Raw genomic sequence first — 6,847 nt, 5'->3', positions numbered from 1 at the left:
ATTCTAGTCAAAACATGGAGTCAATGGGCAATAAAGGAAATTACTGGGAGGAAGAGAAAGGAGAGGAAGAAGAAGGGGCTAAAATATTTCAGATAAAAGGCAAGAAAAAATTTTTTTCAATGCAGTGGAATGGGGGAAGGTGAGGGAGAATGCGTGAGCCTTCATTCTCATGAGAAATGGCTCAGAGAGGAAATAACATATACACTTAATAGGGTATAGAAATCTATCTTACCCTAGAGAGAAATGAGAGGAAAGAGATGAGATAATGGGGAATGGGGGTAGGGGAGGGGGAATAGGTGATAGAAGAGAGGGAAGATTGTGGGAGAGGGTACTCAGATACAACAAACTTTTGCACAGGGACAGGGTAAAAGGAGAGAGAGAATAGAATAAATGAGTGGGAAGGAATAGGGTGGAGGGAAATACAGTAGTAATAGCAACTGTGGGAAAAATATTGAAGCAACTTCTTTGGTGGACTCAAAGGCACAAGAAGGAGCTGAATGTAATGGTATAATCTAGTTAAAACATAGAGTCAATGGGCAATTGACTCTGGCAATTCATCTGAGAGACAGAGCCATTGGAATCTGGACACAGACTGAAGTAAATTTTTTTGTCTCTCACTATTCTTGAGGTTCCTCATCTTTTTTGTTTACTCTTACAATAAAATTATTATAATAATATAAAAGAAATAACCCCCCCCAAAAAAGAATCAGCTGTGGAAAGTGTAAACCAGCTGTTAGAATTAAGCCAGGGATTCACCTGAGCTCTCCCCCAAACCACTACAAATATCTTTAAATAATGACTCTAAACAAATTCTAGAGTGGAAGAACACACAAAAAAGACTGAGTGAAACAATTTCCCAGCCCAAGTCAACTTGGAAGATCAGCAGGAGGATCTGTTGCATCGGGGTTAGAAAAGATCCAGGGTGCAGCCCAGGTCAGACCAGAGCAAATCCTCCCCAGCCATCCAGGAACAGACTGGGTCAGTGATAGCAGTGATGTTTTCCAATTCACTCTGCCCAGGGATTGCCAAGGACAGTTTGGATGGTCAGCAGGAAAACTATGCCACAGTATTGTGAGATTGCAGCACAGTCCAGTGTAGTTTTCAGCAATGCAGAACCAACCACATTTTGGGAGCACTGAATCAGCCTAGCAGCTGCCTCTAAAACTCTCAGTCCATGAAAAGTAACAGGTCAGAAAAAAAGATTACAAGGGTGTCCTTGCTGTTTCTGAGGCAAGATTATGTTGCTTTGCCCATCCTCAGATCTGGGCAGTCTGAAGCCCTGGTCCCAGGAAGAGGAGGCAAAGCACAACAGAGCATACTGCTGCTGTGGAGCAGGGGCACTCTTCACAGTTTCAGGGCAGAAAGGAGTGTTTGTGGTCATATAAAGAATCAGAGCACAGGCCAGGAGAGTAATCATAGCCTCCCATATGACCTTGAAAAAAATGAAATTTTCAGATCCTTAGAAGAAGCTGAAAAAATCCACAGAAATTTGGAACTGTGTGTTGTCCACCCTGGAAGCAGAGTCCTACCTTAACAAGGCTAAAATCAAGTCATAGACTGAGGATATAAGTAAACAACAGAAGAAAAAAATCTAATCCATAGATAGTTACTATGGTCATATGGGAGATCAAAATACACACCTAGAAGAAGATAACAAAGTCCAAGGTTCTACATCCAAAATCTCCAAGACAAGACATGGAAGAGCTCAAAAAGAATTTTGAAAATCAATAAGGGAGGAAGAGGAAAAATTGAGAAGAAAAATGAGTGTGATGCAGGAAAATAATGGACACAGAGTCAGCAACTGTGAAAGAAATAAAAAGAATACTGAAGAAAATATCTTAAAAACCAGACTAGGTCAAATGAAAAAAGAAGCACAAAAAGCCAATGAGGAGACGAATGACTTAAAAAGCAGAATTAGTCAAATGGCAAAGGAGATACAAAAGCTCACTGAAGAGAATAACTCCTTAAAATACAAAATGGAAAAAAGGAAAGTTAATGACTTTGTGAGAAATTAAGAAACAATAAAGCAGAACCAAAAGAATGAAAAGCTGGAAAAAAATGTGAATGTTTTATTGTTAAAACAACTGACCTGGAAAATAGATCCAGAAGAGACAAATTTAAAATTATTGAACTACCTAAAAGTCATGATCAAAAAAATAGTCCAGACAATTTTTCAAGAAATTATTGAGGAAAACTGCCCTGATATTCTAGAATCAGAGGGTAAAATAGAAATTGAAAAAATCCATAATGGGGCAGTTAGGTGGCACAATGGTTAGAGCACCGGCCCTGGAGTAAGGAGGACCTAAGTTCAAATCTGGCCTCAGACACTTAATAATTACAGCTGTTTGACCTTGGGCAAGTCACTTAAACCATTTGCCTTAAATAAAAAAAAATTAAAAATCTACAGATAATGTCCTAATAGAAATCCCCAAATGAAAACTGCTAGAACTATTATGGCCAAATTTCAGAGCTTTCAGGTCAAGGAAAAAATATTGCAAGCAACAAACAAGAAACAATTCAAATATCATGAGGCCCACAGTCAAGATAACACAAGATTTAGCATCTTTTACATTAAGGGATCATGGGATTTGGAACATGATATTCTGGAAGGCACAAGAGCTTGAATTACAGCCAAGAATCAACTACCCAGAAAAACTGAACATACCCTTGCAGGGGAAAAGATGAACATTCAGTAAAAAAAGGGGACTTTCAAAACTTTCCAAATGAAATTGTGACAGTTAAACAGAAAATTTGATCTTTAAATACATGACACTAGTGAAACATAAAGAAGGTACACAGGAAAGGTAAATCATATGGAATTTAATGCTGTTGAAATGCTTATATTCCTGCATAGGAAGATAATACTGATAACTCATTTGAACTTTCTCATTTTTGGGGAAGTGAGGAGTGTATATATAGACAAAGAACAGATGTGTGTTGAATACGAAGGGATAGTAAATTAAAAAGATGCAATGAGAGAAGAATGTACTGGGAGAAAAGAAAAGGGGGAAGTAGAATTGGGCTAGTTATGTCACATAAAAGAGACAAGAAAAAAACTTTTGCAGTAGAGAGGAAGGGGCATGTAAGTGGGGTGGTATAAGGGAGACTGAGTGAACCTTATTCTCATTGGAATTGATTCATAGAGGGAATAACATATAAATTTAGTTAGGCATAGAAATTTCCTAGAGGAAAGTAGGAAGAGAAAGAGGAAGGAGGAAGATGATAGATAGGAGGGAGGATTGTGGAAGTGGGTAGTCAGATGCAAAACAATTAAGGAGAGAGTGAATGGAATAAATGGAGCTGGGGGGAATAGAATGGAGGGAGATACAATTAACAATAATTGTGGAAAAATACTGAACGAAGTAAATTTTTTTGGTAAAGATCTCATTTCTCAAACAGAACTGAGTCAAATTTATATATATATATATATATATATATATATACATATATATATATATATATACATATATCTCATATATATATTTATATATGAGCCATTCCCCAATTGATAAATGATCAAAAGCTATGAACAGCTCTCAGAGGAGATTATCAATGTTATTTAAGTCATTTAAAAATATCAACTCACTGTTGTCAGAAGAAATGCAATTTGGAACAATTCTAAGGTATTACTTTATACCTATTGAACTGGCTAATAGGATAGAAGAGAAAATGACTAATGTTGAAAAGGATGCTCAGAAAATAAGACATCAATGCATTGTTGGAGGAGTTATAAATGATTCAACAGTTCTGCAGAGCAATTTGAAAGTATGCCCAAAGGGATATAAAACTATGCCTAACCTCTAATCTAACAATTGCACTCCTAAGTCTATATTGCAGAAGAGATGAAAAATAGGAAGGGAAAGGATCTCTATAAGGATTTTTATAACAGTTCTTTTCTGGTTGCAAGGAACTGGAGATTAAAGGGATACTCATCAGATGGAGAATAGTTGAAAAAGTTGTGATATCTAATTCTGTTAAAAGAAAGGATGAGGGACGGCTAGGTGGCGCAGTGGATAGAGCACCGGCCTTGGAGTCAGGAGTACCTGAGTTCAAATCTGACCTCAGACACTTAATAATTACCTAGCCATGTGGCCTTGGGCAAGACACTTAACCCCATTGCCTTGCAAAATCTAAAAAAAAAAAGGATGAGCAGGATGCTCTAAGTAAAAACTTACATGAGCAGAGGCAATGAGAAATGTACTGTATATAAAGTATCAGCAATATTATTTGAGGATCAACTGTGAATGACTTACCTTTTCTCAGCAATGCTGTGACCCAAGACAACTCTGAATGACTTTTGAAAAAGAACATTATGCATCCCAAAGATGGAACTAATGGTGTCTGAGTAGAGATTGAAGTATATTTTTTCTTAAACTTTATTTTTCTTGAGGTTTCTCTTTTTTTTGGGGGGGGGGAACTATGTTTTCTTATACAACATAACAATTGTAGTAATGTTTTAATGAGTACACATTTTTAGAGAGATTTTATTTATTTTGAATTTTACAATTTTCCCCCTAATCTTGCTTCCCTCCCCCCACCCCCCACAGAAGGCAGTGTCTTAGTCTTTATGTTGTTTCCATGGTATGCACTGATCTAAGCTGAATGTGATGAGAGAAATCATCACCTTAGGGAAGAAACATAAATTGTGAGATATAGCAAAACTACATAATAAGTTAACATTTTTTTCTTTTTAAATTAAAGGGAATAATCTTTGGTTTTTGCTCAAGCTCCACAATTCTTTCTCTGAATACAGATGGCATTCTCCATCAAAGAAATCCCCAAATTTTGCCTGATTGTTGCATTGTTGGAATGAGCAAGTCCATTAAAGTTGACCATCACCCCCATGATGCTGTTAGGGTGTACAATGTTCTTCTGGTTACATTTTTAACCTGTATCAACTAACTTGCTTTCTCAATGGGGGGATTGGGGTAGCAGGGAGAGAGTTCAGAATTCAAGGTTTTAAAAGTGAATGTTGAAGCTTGTTTTTGCATGTAATGGGGAAAATAAAAAAATAAAATTTAAATTTATTTAAAAAAAGAAACAGCAACATTGAGAATCAGTCATGATAATTATTTAACCAATTACCAATTATAGATTATGCCCATATAAAATTATATATCACTAGAATTGAGTTCAAGTTACAATAATATAGTGCATGTCAAAATTCATTTAAATTCATCCAATTTCTCCATAATTTGTAGAGAGAAACAAAGAGTCTTGATTTCTCCTGGCATGCGATGCCATCTCTCTACAAGAAATAGGTATTTCATTTACAATATTAAATGATTAAGCTATGTGGCTCCCATCTATGACCAGTTTCCAGTTAGTTTCTATTTGTTTTTTCACATCTCACTTTAAGATGAAATCAAATGTTAAAGGATATATTGAATGATTTACCTTTAATGCCATCTTCATTTTTAGAGAATTAATTTTGTACTAAAATATGTTATAATAAATTGAAAACAAAAACAATTCTACTATTTTTAATTCATGAAATCTAAAAATCAGGCTAAACAAGTTTGCACTCAACTGTTTTTCTCTGCACTTACCTTGAGCTCCAGACTCAGGTCAGAATGTGCAAAGATGCAGTTGAAACCAATGAAAAACACCAAGATGCTGAACAAAGTGCTGACCTGCCTCGGGGTAGGGGGTGACTGGAAATTCATGGACATGCTGGGGCTGGAAGAGGACTCTTTGAACTCCCTGTCATCCCCAGTCTGTGAGCTCCTTCTGCTGTTTCCCATACTGCCCAACATGAGAACTTCAGAAAAAAAATTAGATTAAAGAGCTGAAGGGACAAGAAGTTGGTCCTAAGGTGTATCTCGTGAAGTAGACTGTAGGCAACTCCTGTGGCTCCATTGGTCTCTTATATGCAGTTGCTATAATAATCAAGACAAACTGAACTTTGATGATGGATCTGTTCTGAAACAATTTATATCTGAAACAGCAAAGCTGACTCCCATAGACAGAGCAAAGTAGTTAGGAAAAAATGAGATTATTCAGGCAGCTGTTGCACAGGAAGGACAACATGGGTTAAATGGTAAGTGAACTTCCATTTCATTGTTTTCAATAATGTGGATGGTCATCTTTATGAACTTGATGGACGAATGCCATTTCCTATAATCCATAGGTCCACTTCAGATAATTCAATACTGAAGGGGGGATGCTGGGATTTGTAGACAATTCATAGAAGGTGAGGAAGAAGTTCATTTTTCTGCTATGGTCCTCTGCAAGAATGCCTAATGTCTCTATGGGAAGTATTTAACTCATTTCTTTCCTCAGTTTTAAAACACATGCCTAACAATGCAGTCAAAGATGCAAAATTCAATACCTATGACATAGCTATTGTATCTTTTTTTTGGTTCTAGAGATGCAACCACACTCAAGCATGCCAGAAATTTACTTTTAAGTTTTTGACTAAAGTTTGATAGGAACTATTAAGACATAACAGATGTCTGAGGAATTTTCCCATTCCCCCCATCCCCTTACCTAGGCTCAATATTGTTATGTCTTATGCCCTGAGGAATATTCAATACTATTTATATCTAGTTTAACCTGTGTCTGTAACTTAAGTACCTGGTTGTGGTTTACATGAATTGAATAGAAAAGAATAAAAGTTTTCTACCAATTTAAAAAAAGAAATCTAAAATTTTGGGCCTTTTCAAAATCTTTAGCCTAAAAATAGTTTATCTTCTAATTTTGTAATGCTGCCAAACTATGAATTTTTTAGCCTTGAGCACAAAGAATTTAAAAAAAATATTAATTTCCTTTTGAACATAATTTAATCAGAGACATACGACCTAGATTGCAAAATTTAATCCTGAAAATAAGAGGAACTAACAGTGTC

At 36.1% G+C, this 6,847-nt stretch overlaps 1 pseudogene; it reads left to right on the top strand.

Annotated features, from left to right (window-relative positions):
- The first annotated feature begins 5,583 nt into the window (after window positions 1-5,583).
- On the top strand, window positions 5,584-6,243 carry LOC141519563 (ubiquitin carboxyl-terminal hydrolase isozyme L1-like; annotated as a pseudogene).
- Window positions 6,244-6,847: the final 604 nt, after the last annotated feature.

The sequence above is a fragment of the Macrotis lagotis genome, chromosome 1, assembly GCF_037893015.1.
Source record: "Macrotis lagotis isolate mMagLag1 chromosome 1, bilby.v1.9.chrom.fasta, whole genome shotgun sequence".
Classification (NCBI taxonomy): Eukaryota; Metazoa; Chordata; class Mammalia; order Peramelemorphia; family Peramelidae; genus Macrotis; species Macrotis lagotis.
This window is presented reverse-complemented; position numbering and strand designations above follow the sequence as displayed.